Source organism: Nycticebus coucang, chromosome 20, assembly GCF_027406575.1.
Source record: "Nycticebus coucang isolate mNycCou1 chromosome 20, mNycCou1.pri, whole genome shotgun sequence".
NCBI classification, from domain to species: domain Eukaryota; kingdom Metazoa; phylum Chordata; class Mammalia; order Primates; family Lorisidae; genus Nycticebus; species Nycticebus coucang.
The window spans coordinates 36,539,372-36,557,546 of record NC_069799.1 but is presented as its reverse complement, the minus strand read 5'-3'; the positions used below and the strand labels follow the sequence as shown (position 1 = coordinate 36,557,546).

Sequence of the window (18,175 nt, the reverse complement as noted above, 5' to 3'; positions counted from 1 at the left end):
GTTATTGAATATTGTCTGGACAACATGTGGTCTTCTGGGGTATGAGATGTTAATCACAGTTCTGATATGACTGGAGGCTGCTAGTTTCTCAAACCCCAGCAGGTAGACACCCTAAATCTCTCTTCAGCCCACTTAAAAGGCACTTTGAACTTGTTCACTTACTGAGCAGAAGCTTTCTCAGGGAAGTGCTTGTTGCTGGAATCACTGCTGAAGTGGCTATCCACTTACCCTGTGTGTCAAAACTGGTCTCCCTCTGCCCCCAGGGGTTAGGGCTTCAAGGCGGCTCAGACCCTGCCCTTAGGCTACTTGGTCACTGGGTTACCATCTCCCACCCAATTCCAGCTCTGTGATCCTGAGGGCGGAGCTTGCCGGGGCAGATCACTCACAATGTCTGCCTGTGACCCAGAGCCAAACACTATTAGCTCCGTCTGGCTCAGGGGCTCAGACTGCGGCCCCAGACAAAGGCCAAAGTTCTCTGCACTCCCGCTCAGGCTCTCCCCAAGGCAGGTCAGCTGAGTGCCAAGTCCAAAGACACCAAAACAGTTCACAGGTAAGGCCTTTCTGGTTTGCAGTCTTGCTGCTACTGAACTTACAGTTGCAGGCGGGTTTAGACGGATTGAACACACGCGACCACTTGCCGGTTTTCCACTGTTTTAGTCCTCCTCTTGGGGTCCAGAAGTCTCTCGCTGACTCCCTGTATCCTCTCAGGGGTGATGATAGGCAGATCCCACCAGCTATAGATGCCTGGAGTCCTATATCCCCAGACTCACGGTGCCCAGATGCAAGGAAGCTGTTACTCGGCTGCCATCTTGCTCCGCCTCCCTCAATAAAAACCTTCTAAAGAGAGAATATGAATTGTGTACTGTAGACCAGGAACTGTGTATTTCAGTTATCCTCATCTAGGAAGACCAGGTGTCTGTAGTTCTCCAACATGACGTCCTGATACAAAGTCTGCTGAGCAGGGCCCAGGCAGGCCCACTCATGCATAGAGAACTCTATAGACACATCCTTGAATGTCAACAGTTCCTGAAAAACAAACATATTTACCAAGAAGCCAGGGGGAGACTGAAGTACACGTTTAGTTAAATGAGTGAAGAGAACTTATTCTGACTTATCTGAAAGACTGGAGTTACCTAATAAGGTAAGAATAGAAGAGACATATTCACTCATGTGTTGTCTAACATGGATGAAATGGGATGGCATAATACCCACCAAACCAGTGGACACACTACACTTCTTTGGTTGACACAATAGAAATGAAAGGCCACCAATCCTGGCATGTATACTTTTGTGCCTTATTTACTTCATACAGTTTAAGTTGTGTACGTTTTTTATATGAAAATGTCATGGTGAGTCTCAGGACCTGTAGCTCAGTGGCTAAGGTGCCGGCCACATACACAGGGGCTGGAGGGTTCGAACCTGGCCCAGGTCTGCCAAACAACAATGACAACTACAAGGAAAATAGCCAGAATGCGATCGTAGCACAGTGGTTATGGCGCCAGCTACATACACTGAGCCTGGTGGGTTCAAACCAGGCCCAGGCCAGCTAAATAACAATGATAACTGCAACAAAAAATAACCAGGCATTGTGGCAGATACCTGTAGTCTCAGCTACTTGGGAGACTGAGGCAAGAGAATCGCTTGAGCCCAAGAGTTTGAGGTTGCTGTGAGCTGTGATGTCACAGCACTCTACTGGGGCATCATTGTGAGACTGTCTCAAAAAAAAGAAAAGTCATGGTGAGTTAAATGATTCCTCAAAAGTTTAACATGTGCAATAAAGAACTGGAGATCTCCAAAAATGTAGAAATTTATTCAGAAGATATGGGGTGAGGATTTACTTTCTAAATTTCCAACAAGCTCAACAGGAATGCCAATGATTCTGTCCCATGATAATATTTTGTCAAACATGCAGTGAACTGTAGACACTGGATTTATCCCAGTTGATTTCTGAATAAACAAAGATGACACACATTCACAAGTGCCAACAATATTACTGCTGTGATAGGGCAGAAAAAGTCAATCATAATCTGATAAAAACCAGTTTAAAAAAAAAAACAAGACTAGTTTTTGGCAAAGTTCCAGGTACAGACACCTGGCATATTTTCTAGTCTCTAATCATGTCTTTAAATATGTCCTTTTTAGCATTCTGGAAAGCCAGGCTTTTCTAATTATTCTGGTGTCCAGAACATTGAGTTACTTTAGAACACTAACTGTTAATAGTTCCTTCTATGAATCAAGTGACATTGGAGGAAAGGGGAGATTTCTCCTCATGAAGACCTGTAGAACTTGACTTGTCTTGGTACCAGGACTGTGCTACATATCTCATTCCTGAATATCACTATAGTCACACTCAAAGCACTCCCGTGGGGAAGCTATGTACTGATGCCAGTGCCTAATCTACCCTTCAAAGCAGTTTTGGAACTCTTTTCTTTTCTTCGAATGCCCATCAAAGCTGTTGTTGTATTAACCTTGACATTCTGAATGTTAGTAAAATGCTGTTTTTTTTTTTTCAATATTTCCTTTATCTTGAAGGAACAAAAATGTCATAGGGGGGATATCAGGTGAGTAAGAAGGGTGTTCCAATACAGTTATTTGTCCACTGGCTAAACACTCCCTCACATACATTGTCATGTAAACTGGTGTATTGTCATGATGCTAGACCCATGAGATGGTGGCCTGGATTTTTGGTTAAAATTGTCCTAACTCTTTCCCTATTGACAATTCCATGGTTTGCTATGCTTCTCACAGTCAGCCAAAGATTTTGACAGTCCTTTACATGAGTTTTGCCATGTTTTCATTAGTTCTGCTCATTACTGGCTGCCCTGACCAATCTTCATCAGTGATGCTTTCTGTCCTCTCAGAAAAATGTTCAATCCAGTTGTAAACTGCCATTTTCTCTATGGCCTTAAGAACATAATCTTGCACTAACTTGTTCCTGATTTCACTTCTGCTCTTGTCAAGTTGACCAAGAAATTTCTGCAAGTTTTTCCATTACTCTAATTTAAGCCATGATATTCTCACAACAACACACAAAAGCATACAAAAAAACAAACATCATTCAGCAAAACACCAGCACATGTTAATGAGAACACCACTGTGAGGAACTGATAAACCAAGGTTAGAAAACCATGCTGAGTTGTTTGTACAGTGCAACCACTGTAAGTGTGCAGTGGCAAGTTCACAAACTTAATTCTAAGATCTCAACTAAATTCCTTTATAATTAGAAAAAGATTAAAGCGTATTCTTACCATGTGGTATTTGGTTAATAAATTGGCTTTCATCTGTATTTGTAGCATCTATTATTTCACAACACAAATTCCTTGCAAGCCACACAAAAAAAATGAACACAACAAAATCACTACTGCTAAAGGTGAGATGATTATCTTTACAGGATAAGAAACATAATTGGTGAAAACTAGTCAGAACCCACCACTGCTTCAGGTCACTTTAGGAAACTTAGCATCTGCCAAGCATTACTTCTCTTTTCCCCCAAGCTCCTATTTGTACAAGTTTGTAATCAAGTGGAAAATGGAGTCAGAATGGAACATGTATCCCTGGGATACAGGCAGAGAGACACAGAGTACAACAAAAAGTAATTGTCCATTAAGCGTACAATAATCAAAAGAATATAAGGTTAAGCACCATCAGAGAAATGTCCAATACTACTCCATTTACAACCCTTAGGTGTTGAGCAAGTATTCATCTGTTCAAGGCTTTTCAATGAAAAGAATACAAGTGTTATTTGCAGATTGGCAGGGCCTTATTGGCCCAATCTCCTAAATTTGTTGATCAAGAGGGTGATGTCTATTAATGCTTCATGTTTAAGATGTACATAATTTGTTCTGGTGGTTGAGCTTCTGTTTTGAAGTGGACCTCAGAGTGGTCCTGAGGGCCCTCCTAGTGGGACCTTATTCCCAGATAGAGAAGTTTACCTGGGTGTTGATTTCTACTGGCCATTTGTCCTCATCCTGGACATGGAGTAACTCAAGGTAGAGTAACACCTACCAGGCATGTTCTTGCAGTACCTTTTTTGGAAGGCCATTGTTTTCTGGAGAAAGGTAATCTGAGTATATAATTAAGACATATCTCTCCCCAGTAAGAGAATAAGGAAATCAGGCATCTAAAGGAACCAATGAATCATCTCTTTTTCCTGATCAGCATGCAAGAAGTTTAAGAAAGAATTTGTATTCCAGCCATCCTGTTACTCCTGCTAGAGAATCAGTTCTTCAGTAATAGGAGACAGTGGAGTATTAAGCATTAAATACGTGGCCAAAGCATTTATTAGAAAGTCTTGGTCTACAGCTTTCTGTAGGGAGAGGGTTTCAACTACCCATTGCACTGAACATTTCTACAGACATTGGGTCAAATTGTTGCTGTCCAGAAAGGCATCATTGTAATAGACTCAGTGTTACCTGCAAACAAAGCTGTGTGCATGTCAGGTGGCCAGAGTTCTCTGGGCTCTGCATTTTCCCACCTAGAATTACAAGGTAAGATCCAGGGCCAGGTTCATCCCTTATCAAGCATGTACTCACCTTGTACCATCAATTCCTGGGTTCCATGCTTACATATGTTTAGGTACCTCTTTTTATCCTTTGTCTTACCAAGACCTCTTGCTTAGATGACCTCCCTGTCTGCCCTGATTATTACCAATGACAAGAGTGTTAGAGCTTTCTATTGATTCAGGCTGAGAGGAGTCTGGAGTATCTTCCTGGGTCTTTTTCAAAAAGTCTATGAAGAGGTTTAATATAAATCATTCGCCTCCACTTGAGGGGTGGCTAACTAGAGCTTTCTTAAAGCCAGGAGCAGAGCAAGGCCATAGGTATATAAAAGATCATTCAGGGATGCAGCAGGTGAAAAATCAAGTGGAACCAGTTTCTTTGACAGAGAAGGTCACAACTCAGAAAGGGGACAGCAAGAAAGGCATGGAATGCCCAGTTTGTCTCACACAGAAACAGTCCAGTATGACCAGACCTCACATTTGTGAAAGAAAAACGTATGTTGTTGATCAAGCGTGACAGGAGTTACGCATACATGTTCTGTCATCTTATCTCAGTAACAAAAAGCCAAGAGGTGTGAGGAGTGAAGTAAAGACCCAGAGGAAGGAGTGAAAATGTCAGTCAGCTGAGCAAAAGAGGCTGGTGGGTTTTTTTGTTTGTTGGAGACAGTCTCACTAAGTCGCCCTCCGTAGTGTCGTGGCATCACAGCTCACGGCAACCTCAAACTCTTGGACTTAAGCCATTTTATTGCCTCAGCCTCCCAAGTATCTGGGACTACATGCTCCTGCCACAATGCCTGGCTAATTTTTGTTGCAGTTATTATTGTTGTATTAGTTGCCCTGGGCTAGGTTCGAACCCGCCACCCTTGGTGAATGTGGCCAGCACCCTACCCACTGTGCTACAGGCTCTGAGCCAAGGCTGGTGTTTCAAAGGACAAAGTTGGCTCCTTTTTCTCTTTACTTCAGTTTCAAGAGAATAACTGATGACCTTGAGTAGTGATAAAAGTTTAATAATCTTGATGTCAATACCCATAACAAAGCAGATGCAGTTCCAGGCAGGCAGAAGAAAATACAGAGCTAGTTTCTTTTTATTTTAACCTTTTAGTGGCAGATTGATGTGGAATATTACAACAAATATACAAGTAATCTGTAGAAGCGTTAAACAAAGTCTGGGGCAGCGCCTGTGGCTCAGTGGGTAGGGCGCCGGCCTCATATACCAAAAGTGGCAGGTTCGAACCCACCATAACACCTGGCTATTTTTTGGTTGTAGTTGTCATTGTTGTTTGGCAGGCCCAGGCTGGATTCGAACCTGCCAGCTTCTGGTGTATGTGGCTGGCGCCTTTGCTGCTTGAGCTACAGATGCCAAGTCTGATATATTGCATTTTACACTTAATGAAAAATTGGAGCTAAAATAAAGAAACAAAGCTTTTCAAGGTTCACTGGTGACTGAAATAAAGACTTGCCTCATTCAAGTAAGGTCACCCTAGCTATCCTATGAGACATCCTCCCACCCTTACCCTCAGCCTGCTCTCAGAATGCCTCAATGGCCACACTCCCAAGAGAAACAGCACTCTAGCTTTCAATATATATGAAGTGTGAACTGTGTTGCAGGTTTTTGGGTTTTTTTATTGTTTTGTTTTGTTTTTTTTTGGTTGAGACAGAGTCTTACTTTGTCATCCTTGATAGACTGCACTGGCTTCATAGATCACATCAACCTCAAACTCTTGGGCTCAAGCAATTCTCTTGCTTCAGCCTCTCTAATAGTTGGGACTAAAAGTGCCAACCAAATGCCAGCTACTTTTTGTTTAGCAGGCCCGGTTCTGGTTCGAACCCACCAGCCCCGGAGCATGTGGCCGGTTCCCTAACCATTGAGCTACGGACACCCAGCCTGTGTTGCAGGTTTTCAAACACCTTTCTGGGGTTTGGTTATTTTTATCTTTTGAGATAATTTTCCTTATTTGAAATATCTGAGAATCCAGAAGGTAAAAATAATTTGTGCATTTTCCCCGAATACCAGTACTTCATTGAATAACAGTAATGTGACTCACGGGTATGTCCCAGTGTTGTGCCCAGATCTTGAAATCCCCCACAAAGACCACCAAGGAGCCAAGTCCGATGCAAAAGCAAAAGAGCCGTTTTATTGCAAGCTCAAGCTTGGGTTCCTGGGGTCTCTGCTACAACGGATCCGAGCCAGGAGCCCCGAGCTCTGGAGCAGGGGGTTTTTATGGTCCCGTGCAGCAGGTGGGCATGCACAGCTTGAAACAAAGGGATCGCTTCTGGATTGGTTAGGTGGGGCGGGGGTCCCTGATTGGTGGGCAGTTGTCTCATGATTTCGGGGAATTGCCTGGGCTTGCCTGGAAAGTGAAACTTACTGAGTGAAATGGCGGGGGTGGAGAGGAGCGAAACTTAACTCCTAAAATGGCACTGGTCTGGTTGTTTCATTTCGCCCTCTACTTGTAAATTCAAGGATCCAATCATGGGTCCAGTACCATGTGTGTCATCTCTAGCTTTCTGTATGAAAGGGGCTGATATTGGCCTTTTAAGACCAGCAGTTGTATGGCTCTTACACAGTCCTGTACAAAAGTGATGAGCTTATTGGTAATGCAAGGACCCACGGTCAGGAGTAGGAGTAATAACACTAGGGGACCAGCCAGGGCTGATATCAGAGTTGTTAGCCAAGAGAGACTTATACAGCTCTGATTATTTTCTCTTTCTAATTTACGCTTGTGCAAGCTCTCCTGCATGAGGGCCATTGATTCTTTCATTATTCCTAAGTGATCAGTTAAAATAGCATTTTTTTACTTAGAGCAGCGCACAACCCTCTTTTTTTTCTCTAAAGTCCAAAGTTTAATTGAGGCAAATTCCTTGAGGAGTTTCCTCAGGCTTCAGCCATGCGTTGACCAGCCAGCTCCCAGTATGTGGCTGGAGCAGGGCATGTTGGATGTCAGGATGATGGTGTAAAGGTATTTCTACTTTGGTTTCAGGGGAACCAGGTTCTGATTCTAGACTTAGACTTGGTCCTCTTGATTTTCCAGAGAGACAAAATGTACAGTCACAAAAGACTGGAAGTCCTCAAAGGGCGTTGCTCTATAGACTGTATTCCTGGGGGTACTGCTGGTCCTTGGCATGTGTTGAACTGGCTGGTGGTGACACACTGTAGACTGATAGTTTTGGCCAGGGCTTTCAGGTGGGAGATGTAGAAGTACTGGCCCAGCAACTTCATTGAATACTCCTATCACTACAGTGGCTCCTAGAATCTGGAAGACTGCTACTCATCCGTCTGACATCTTTATTTATCCTCTCTTTGTTTCCTGGCTCCCCTCCGCTGCCAAATATTTCTTTTCCTCCTGGGAGTAGATAGAGGTGAGTTCTGGAACCCATGGGATGAGGGGAGCCACTCGCGACACCTGGCAAGGCTGGGATGCAGCCCTTTTTGCCTCAGTACTAACCCTAGCGTTCTCTTTAGTGATGGTGGAAGCATTTCTTTGATGTCCACAACAGTGCATAACTGCCACTTTCTGGGGTTTCCATACTGCCTCTAACAACTGAAGTTATCTCCTGCTGATACCCTGTTTCCCCGAAAATAAGACATCCTCCGAAAATAAGACCTACTCACAGGAAAGATAAGACGTCCCCTGAAAATAAGACCTAGCACATCTTTGGGAGCACACCTTAATATAAGATACTGTCTTATTTTGGGGAAACAGGGTACTTGTTTTTTTTGTCTTCTTTTTTCCCCCAGAATTTAATAGTCCCTTCTCCTCATACAATGTCCTGTGTACTTGGAGAGTCAGAAAAGCATTCAAATTTTTCCCTTGACTTAATTCTAAGGTTCCAGTCAAGGCAATTAACTCAGCCTTCTGAGTCAATGTCCCTTGAGGGAGGGGCTTAGCCTCCATAGTCTCTGTTAAGGTGACCACTGCATACCCAGCCCACTGCTCACCTTGCGCTGTCATGTAACTGCTTCCATTTACATACAAGTTCTAGTCTGCAGCTGTCCAGGGCTGGTCACACAAGTCAGGTCTGTTAGAGTACACGTCACAAGTCAGGTCTGTTAGAGTACATGTTGTCTATAATTTCTGTACAGTCATGCTTAGTCTCTCTTTCGCTGACTGGAAGGAGCGTGGCTTGGTTCAGAGTGTTGCATTGGAGAGCCAAAAATGTCCTTTAGTGTCCATTAAATTTACCACAAAGTGCAGTACTTTCACTCTGAGACCCTGCCCTAGAGTCAGCTTATCGGCTTCTTGCACAAGGAGAGCAGTAGCGGCTACAGCCTGTAAACAGGGTGGCCATCCTTTTGCCACTCCATCCAGCTGCTTAGAGAGGTAGGCTACAGGCCTTGGCCAGAACCCAACCATCTGGGTTAACACAACCACAGCCATTTTATCTCTCTCTGAGACATACAGATAAAGGGCTTGGTCAAGTCTGGCAGTCCCAATGCAGGTGCAGCTATCAGCCTCATCTTTAGCTGGGAGAAGGCATGTTCTTGTTTTACTTCCCTACTCCAAGGGCTCTCTCTCCTCTCTTTTAATTGCCTCATACAAGGGCTTAGCTAAGACATCAAAGTTGGGGATTTAAAGATGACAGAAGCTGACCAGGCCTAAGAATTCCCGAACCTGCTTTTGGGTCTTAGAGGTGGGGAGGCGATTAATGACCTGCCTCTGTTCCATGCCTAGATTCTTTTCCCTTGCTGAATAGTAAATCCTAGATAATGAACTTGCTGCTGGCAGACCTGGGCCTTCCACTTGGACACTCTATAGCCACATACCTCTAGATGTCATAAAAGACAGTCCATGCCTCGGGCGCAGCCCTCCTGGTTAGGGTGTCCTGAAAGGAGGTCATCGACATAGTGGAATGCACACAGTCTAATTCCTCAGCCAGGAATTTCTGGAGGTCACGAGCCAGCGTTTCTCCAAAAATTGTGGGTGTTTTGAACCCCTGTGGCAACCTGGTCCATGTGCACTGTTTCCATGTCTGGTCTCTCCCACTGGAAAGCAAACAGCTTCTGGCTTCCCAGAGCCAGCCTTATACTGAAAAAGGCCTCTTTTAAGTTCAGACAAGTGGGCCACTTGGCTTCTGCTGACAGCAGATTCAGCAGAGTAGAATGCAGTGTTTACAGCTATACCATTTACTGGGAAATTTTAGATAACATTTAATACTGCACAAGTTTTCCAGTGTAGCAAACAGGAGACCTTTGTTGAGAATTAAGGAGTCAGAGGAAATATAACTACTATACATAGTTCTATACTCTTTGGCTAGTATCTTAGTCTCATTCAATAGATCAATTTAGTAAAACAGTTATGTCTCATTTTATGAGTACAGACAAGGCTGGGATCTAAATACAGATGGACCACAGAATCTTTTTCCTCCTTTTAAATTATTTTTCTCTCTCCAATTTTTCTCTTTATTAAAGGAAAATTATAATAGAACTAACTTATTTGCCAAAATAAGCTGTACCTTCAATATACGGGGTCTGATTATTTGCATAAAGTGCAGAAGAATAATTAATTATTAGCCATCTAGGCTCTTCTTTCCTTTAACATTGGCTTTGCTGGAACCTTTTATAAGGAATCTCAGGCTGGACTTTTTGAAAGCCTTTCAGAGCTCAGGTTTCATCTGTGCGATTAGATACCTGTCTGCATTGGGTAAATCCTTCTTCTTGAGGTCCCCAAGCACATTTTGATTCCTGGACCCGTTAGCAAGTGACCTTCATTACTTACCACAGATCAGGAAATGTTACTGATGGGTATCTGGCCAGTTTTCCAAAGGGCTTTTTTTATTGGTCTTATAAAGTCAACTTGAATTCCCTAGTGCAGTCTGGACACCTCTGGAAATGTTATTCCAGCCAAAGCCTTGGTAAAATGACCAGTGCCATCATCATGTCCTATAAAACAAAAGATTCTTATTGAACTTATGCAAATAACTGTATTGTCAGAAATTAAGAATACTTACAAATGGCTTTCACATTCCAGAGAAATCAAGGGGAGAGAAAAAAATAATGTTTCAAACTCTGCTCGTAAGTACACACATTGCTCGAAAGCTACAAATAGCTCAAAAGACAGAAAATTATTTCTTGACTTCCAGAAAACAGAACACAGAAAGAATCAATAATATTTCGAGCAAAAAGCCATTACAAACTAGCCCAGTTCCATGTAACTGATTTCTGTTCTTTTTGAAGTTAAGTTAGCAATATTCATAGACATGTTATCTTTCCAATGAAAATTCTAAAAATCTGCTTTTAGTCTGAAGGTATTTAATTTCTAAAGACATCAGTAATTTGAATTTGAGAGAATTCATCAGCCTCTCTTAATATTTCTTTTTCTTTATAGGATAAACTTTGGACTCAGCCAGTTACATAAAAATACCTTTTTTAGATGAATTAAAATAATTACCGATAATATATGTTAGGACAGATTAATGTCTTAATATTGGAACATATATAACTATAATCCACACAAAATTAATTACCATTTTTATTTGACAATGTTTCTTATAAATTTAGATACCTGTCTGCATTGGGTAAATCCCTCTTCTTGAGGTCCCCAAGACTTGTTTCATTTCCATTCCTGGACTTGTTTAATTTGTTTTTTCATGACTTTCAGTGGTCTTAATAATTTAAGAAGACCAAATTTAAAATTGTGGGGGGTTTTTTTGTTTGTTTGTTTTGTTTGTTTGTTTGTTTGTTTGTTTGTTGGCCTGGGCTAAGTTTGAACCCACCAGTCCCAGTGCATGTGTCCAGCCTTGCAACTACTGCCCTACTGGCGCCAGGCCCCAGATTTAGAGTTTTTATTTTGGAAGGTTTGTTAAATATCAAAGGCCTAAAACATTTGTTTAAAGAAAATTACAAGCCAAAAGATTTTAAAGGAAATACATAGTCAACTGGATTATATGTAAATTCTTTCACAAATGAGCTTCATTTAACCTGCACAGACCATCTACAAACATTCTAAACTTTCTTTAACTTTTGCCCTGCCTTTCACGTTCTTACACAACCATTCTGTTTCAGGACAAAATTTATCACACAAGATTCTTTCTTTACACAATGCCATTCTCCTTTCTGTTCAATTTCTCTTACTCTCAAAAACTCACTTTCTACAAAACAGGATCCCAGTTTACCATGAAGTCACCCATTCACTTAGCCAAAATGATAATTAGAAGGTTTAAAAGGCAAGAATCTTATCCTTTGATAAAGATTCAGTTTGTAAAAATATTTTTCTATTTATACAAATTACTAATGGCAAGGGGCAATAATAAAGGCCCTTTATTATTGAGCTTTACCCAGGCATCAAGATTCTGGCAGCAGCACTGTAACACTCGGGAGGTGGGCCCACCCTGTGAAGGGCGGGGCCCCGAGCCACTTTCTTCGCCGGGCCTTCTTTGCCATCCTGGAGTTGGTGGAAATGCGCCCAACGGCGGCCGGTCGCTGGCCGTGGCTTTCATGTGAGTCCCTGACTCGCACATGTGTTAGACTTCTTGGTCTGTGTTTCAAGATGTGTGGGGTGGGTAGCTGATGTCGCCACCGACCCCATGCACTTGCTTGGCTTTTTTCTTGCAGGGCCCCTGGAGAGAAAAAAAATCCTCCAAGCCCAAAGGTGTGACCTGCCCCCACGCCTGCCCTCACTGCTACCCCACCCCATTGTTGCCAGGATGGAGGGTAAATGCGAAGGGGGTGGGGGAGCAGTTGTGCTGAGGGAGGGGCAGCCTGCCCCCCTTGGAGAGCATTGGCGGGGTGTTCAGTGAAGGGTAATAGGAGGAGGGCAAAGTAGATCTTGGTCTGCACTATCCTGCAAAACAGAGTAAAATGGTGCAGAAGGTTTGTGGGGTTAGGGGAGTTAGGAGATTCTTGCACACTGCAAGAACTGAACTGCTTGGGAAGTGCTTTCATCCAGGGAGAGGGAGATGAAAAGTTCCCTCTGGAGGCCAGCCAACATTGAAGGCTGGCCACTCGATCCTGCAAAAAGTAATAAGTTTAGTTCTTTTTTATTCCACCACAAGTCCCAAATTTTGAGCTCTGAGTTCCAACATAATAAGATTAAGTTGATCTTAATTAAGATTCCAACATAATACAAGAGACATATACACTGAATACATACATAAGATTCCAACATAATACAAGAGACATATTCTCTGAATACATACAAATCCACGGCCAGCAGAAACAATAGGATGATGGTCTCTGATTATGCTGCAGGAGCGACCCACTTCATCCACTCAGAAAAACTACAAGAGGGGTGTCCACACCACGACCTGAGGAGTCTACGTCTCAGGGCGGGGGGGCAAGGTCCCTTCCAGAAGGGGCCGGAATGCCTTCTTGGCACTCCTGGCTGGCAGCCTTCAGCATGTCTGCTTTGATTTTACACCAACCACCTTTACAGATTCCAGATTTCCAAAAACAACCACAGCAGACAAGACAGACAGACACTTACACATAGCGGCCTTTTGGGTTGGGGTCCTCAGGGGTCTTGAGGGACTTCCTGGCCAATGCACCAAATGTTGTGCCCAGATCTTGAAATCCCCCACAAAGACCACCAAGGAGCCAAGTCCAATGTAAAAGCAAAAGAGCCGTTTTATTGCAAGCTCAAGCTTGGGCTCCCAGGGTCTCCACTACAACGGATCCAAGCCAGGAGGCCTGAACTCTGGCACAGAGGGTTTTTACGGTCTCACGCAGTGGGTGGGTGTGCACAGCTTAAAACAAAGGGGTCGCTTCTGGATTGGTTAGGTGGGGGTGTGTGCCTGATTGGTGGGCAGTTGTCTCATGATTTGGGGGAATTTCCTGGGCTTGCCTGGAAATTGAAACTTACTGAGTAAAATGGCAGGAGTGGGGGAGAGCGAAACTTAACTCCTAAGATGGCACTGGTCTGGTTCTTTCACCAGGAATTGGTATTTGTGAACACTCCAGTGAACATGGATGTCATGGCCATCTTGGGTCATCCTCAGACAAGTGTAATGACAGAAGGGTAATTGAGGACACATTATCATGTACAGTTAACAAGAGAGGATACCCAGGAAGGGTGATGTCTAGGAGAACAAAGGTCTTCTCAAGCACACCACACAGATATACCTGCAGAGTCCTCTCCATGGTCACTCAGCTGTTAGGAATTTGTAGAATTAACTTCCTGGGACCTGGAAATGTCCACTTATGTGACATTCTGTAGTTCTGTAGGGGCTGGAACCGCATCTCCCACTTGATCCAAAGTGACCAATGAGAAAGGTACCTGTCTGTGGGTTGGAACTTTTTCTTTTTTTTTAATTTTTGAGACAGAGTCTCACTGTCTCGCTCTTGGTAGAGTGCCCTAGCATCACAGCTCACAGCAACCTCAAACTCTTGGGCTTAAGCAATTCTTTTGCGTCAGCTTCCCAAGTAACTGGGACTACAAGTGCCTGCCACAACACCCAGCTATCTTTTGGTTGTAGTTGTCATTGTTGTTTGGCAGGCCCAGGCTGGGTTCAAGCCCACCAGCTCTGGTGTATGTGGCTGGCACCCTAGCCACTGAGCTACAGGCGCCGAGCCAAGGGGTGGAACTTTTTGACTGAACTTTTGAGACAGGGGTTCAGAGAGCAGCTCCGAGGGCTGAAGGGGTCAGGTATTTAAGACTTGGTCTGCATCCTGGTTGGCACATAGGATGCCCATGTGCATCCAGGTAGGTTAGCAAGCATTGTACAGAAGCAGGATTTTGCAGTTAGTCAGTTATACATATTTGTTTCAGTACTTTCTCCATCTGGTATTTCTAAAGGTTAGTCTGGGGACAGTTGGTTCCTCCCAGTTCAACTGTCCTCCTGGAGATAAAAAGGGAAATGCCAAATGAGTCAAAATGCAGCCATTTGAATTCTTCTATGCCGTAAGCACCTCCAGCTGAAAGAAAAGCCTTTTTCCTCTTAAATACAGTGTTTGGGTGCTCTTTTTCTCCATTGGGCCTTGTGTTCCTGCAACATTATCAATGGGGAATCTCAATGCGAAGACATTCTGGCAAGGAGTATGTGTCTAGGCAAGATAGAAGGAGCAAAGGCACAATGACTTTGACCACAGAGTGTCCTGGGATTATTTTCTGCTTTCTTTTTATGAGACATGTTCAGAAACTTATAAAAAACAAAAACTTAGAAAACAATCACATAGAGAGGCAGAGCGTGATGGCAGACAGGACAGATGTGTAGCCCACCTCTCCCAAGTCATCAGGTGAGAGTAAGGGGAGTCTGGACCTTTTCCCTGCGTGGATTATGGGTATGGATAGACAGCTGGAGACGTGCAGCCAATTGGCAGATTGCTGTATATGAGGTGTAATTTAAAACCACGGACTCTGTTATAGAGATTTTCCCTGTTTGGCTGTGCTGGCCGGTAGGCCTCTCCCTCACGGAGGACAGCAGTTTGCAATTCCTGGCAAAACCCAACTGACGAAAATTTATGCCTGAGCAGAGTTTGGGACCAAAAAGGGGAGCCACTCCGAATCACAAAGTACTAAGTAACCCAATGGAAAATTGAAAGACAGGGACCCCACCCAGGAAACAGACATTTTGAATTGTCTGAAATGGCGGGCACCTTCCCACAGAACAGGAGTGATTAAATAGACTGGACCATTCCTGGTGGGGAATAATGGTGTGGGCTGGCAGTTCAGGCTGTGCAGCAAACTGGCGGGTGGCTGGACTCAAAACTCCAGAGCCACAAAAACTGAGTATGAGTTTTTCGCGCGCCGCAGCCGCAGCCACAGCAAGACCTGGCAGCACTAGGGGGACCCGGCAGAAGCCTCAGGAGCCAGCAGCAGACGCAGTAGCCAGCACTAGCAAGACTGAGCGGCTGCCAGCTCCCTCCCCAACAGCTGATTGCAGTTGCCAGTTTGCAGGAGAATGTGGGAGCAGAGTAGAAAGATTTGTGAAGCATGGACTTGTGCACTGACTTGGGAGATCAGATAGGAGTGCTGTCTGGAACAGAGCAGCTGAGGTTGAACAACAATTAGGTAAAAAAACTTTTACAGAAACTCCAAAATGGCGATTGGCCAGGTACAGTGGTTACCATGGTAACAGTATAAACTGTGAATCAGGTATAAACCTGGGAACCACTCACAGCGCCACCTGGTGTCCAGAAAGTATATTTCATTATAAATATATACCTATAAAAGTTGATCCCTATGTCATATATATAGATGTATATTTCTACATATATACAAGAATAATACTTTTGTGGTTGGTGCCCTTTTTTTCCTCACCATTTTCTTAAAGGAACTATTGCCAATTTTTATTATTTTTCATTTTTTTATTTTTACTTTCTCTATTTGTAATTTTTTCTTTCTTCTTTCTTAAGTTTTTTATTAACACCACTTTTTTTTTCACCCTTCTGTCTTCCTCTTCTTCCCTTCTTATGGTTTCTGAGAGTGCTAACATCAGACTTCTAGACGGTTTTTTGTTTGTTTTTTCCTTTTGTTTGTATGTTTTTTGCCTTTTTGTTTTTCTCAATTATTTTATGATTATCGTTATTTTTATTGTAGTTGATTTTGTTGTTGTTTGTATGTCTATGTTTTTCTGATTGTGCATCTGTGGGCTTGTGTGTCTGGTAGCCTTTTTATCTGTTTATTTGCTCATTTGATCTCAATGAGTTTGGTGTTTCGACCTGCAATTCTGAGCTCCCTGCACTCCCCTCCACTCTCACTCTGAGGTCTGGAGGCCTGTCCCCCAGGAGTCCAGATTCTTGGGTGATTTCTCGAGGGGTGTAGACAGGGCCTGGACTGCAGCTGGTCAATGCTGATTCTGTGGCACGGGAGTGAGGAGACGACAGTTGGCTGAGAGGGAACAACACGGGAGCGGCAGTGCCCTGAGGCACAGAGCAGCAGCCAATTTTGGCAACAATACAGCCCACCCACGGATATTCTGAAACCACAACCCCTGTCTCCTTGGGCAACCAGAGGAGGCTGGGCATCTTCTCAGAAATCAACTACCGCAGAATAGATCTGGGACAGAAACACAGGCCTCGTGAGTAAAGGGTCTGACAGTGGCAGTACCAGCCTGGGTGGAGCATGGGGACTAGAAAATGCATGCGCAGAGCTGGGAAATTCCCAGGGTGAGGCTGACCCAGAGGACCGCTTTACTGAGCCTAAGACGTTCCTGGCCGTCAGGGAATCATCAGCCTATAGACAAAGTAAGGGAAGAAGCTAGAGCTGACCGTGCTACGAATATGAACCAGCAGGAGTAAAGACAGGGCCTGAGGCACAGTTTCTGGGAACTTAAAACAGCTTCTCTTCTACAGAGCAATTTAGCAGGGACAGAAACAAATTCCCACAAAGTTGTTCTGTTCTGTCAGTAACATCAATCAGGGGCAGGGCTGGAACTGAGTGAACACCCCCGAGCCTCCATCAAGCGCCCGAAGTTGTCAGGCCTCGCCACCCCCTGCTGGATAGATGCAGAGAGCAGTGCCTGGCTGAGCAGATACAGATGTCCCTGTGATTCAGGCAAATGCAAAGGCCTGGAGTATCTGCCCATGGGAGGCAACTGAGTCACAGCCCTGTGGGGCTATCAGTGACTGGGTGTGACAAAGGTGCAAGGTAGGGAAGAAGGTATCAACCTTTCCAGACTACATTATTTGCTGGGTGGGTCCTCCAGACTTCACAGAGCACTGGAGCAAGTCATATTTGAGCTGTCACCAGACCGTTGCAATCCAGTTCCCAGAGACCTGAGACAGGTCATGACTGAGACAATTGATTTGGACTTTTTGAACTAAGCCAATCACCTGAGGACTACTCAAGTGGTGCCCTGGGTGTGTGGCTGTAGGAAGGTTTGATTTTCCTTTTCCAATTGTTCCCTATGGGGGGCAGGTTGACTTAATTGCTGGTATTTCTCCACAGCTGAGACTTCAACCCAGAGTAACTGTTTCACTAGGGTCAAACAGAGACCATCTGAAAAGAAGACAGAACCACTTAGCCCCACCACACCAAATAGGTCCCCAGTTTCTCAGGCCATAGCACTGTACGGGTCATCAAACAAAGCTCCAGGGCAAAAGTCAAATGGTGTAAAAGAATCATGGGGCGGATTCAGTGGAAAAACTCTCCTAACATGAATAATCAGAATAGATCAACCCCCTCAAGGAAAGATATGGCAGATGTAACTGAAGATCCCATTCATAAACAGCTGGCCGAGATGTCAGAAATCGAATTCAGAATTTGGATTGCAAACAAGATTAATAGAATGGAGGAAAATTTGGAAGTAGAAATTTGAAGAGCAATTCAAAAGTCAGAATTAGAAATTCGAGGAGAAATTCAAAAGTTGTCTCAAGAATTTAATGAATGTAAAGACAAAATCACCAAAGATATTGATGCACTGACAAGAATTTGCAGCCCTCAAAGATCTGAAAAATACAGTAGAATCCCTCAGTAACAGAGTGGAACAAAAAGAAATGATTTCTGACACTGAAGACAAAGCTTTTGAACGCTCCCCAACTCTCAAAGAGGAAGAAAAATGCAGAGCACAAACAGATCCTTCTCTCACAGAGCTCTGGGATAATTCAAAGAAGGCTAATATCTGCCTCATTGGAATCCCTGAAAGTGATGAAGTTGCCTCACAAGGCACAGAGACCCTTCTCCATGAAATTATGAAAGAGAATTTTTCAGGCATGCCAAGAGATTCTGAAATTCAGATACCAGACAGTTTTAGAACCCCAGCACGACTCAATCGGAATAAGACATCCCCCAGGCATATCAT

At 43.8% G+C, this 18,175-nt stretch overlaps 2 protein-coding genes across 2 annotated transcripts in view; both read left to right on the top strand.

Annotated features, from left to right (window-relative positions):
- LOC128572817 (zinc finger protein 726-like) overlaps positions 1-18,175 on the top strand; it is a 255,683-nt gene that overhangs the window by 35,535 nt on the left and 201,973 nt on the right. The window lies entirely within an intron of this gene.
- The window catches only part of LOC128572811 (zinc finger protein 595-like), a 240,244-nt gene that overhangs the window by 146,299 nt on the left and 75,770 nt on the right, over positions 1-18,175 (top strand). The gene's annotated exons all lie outside the window — the stretch shown is intronic.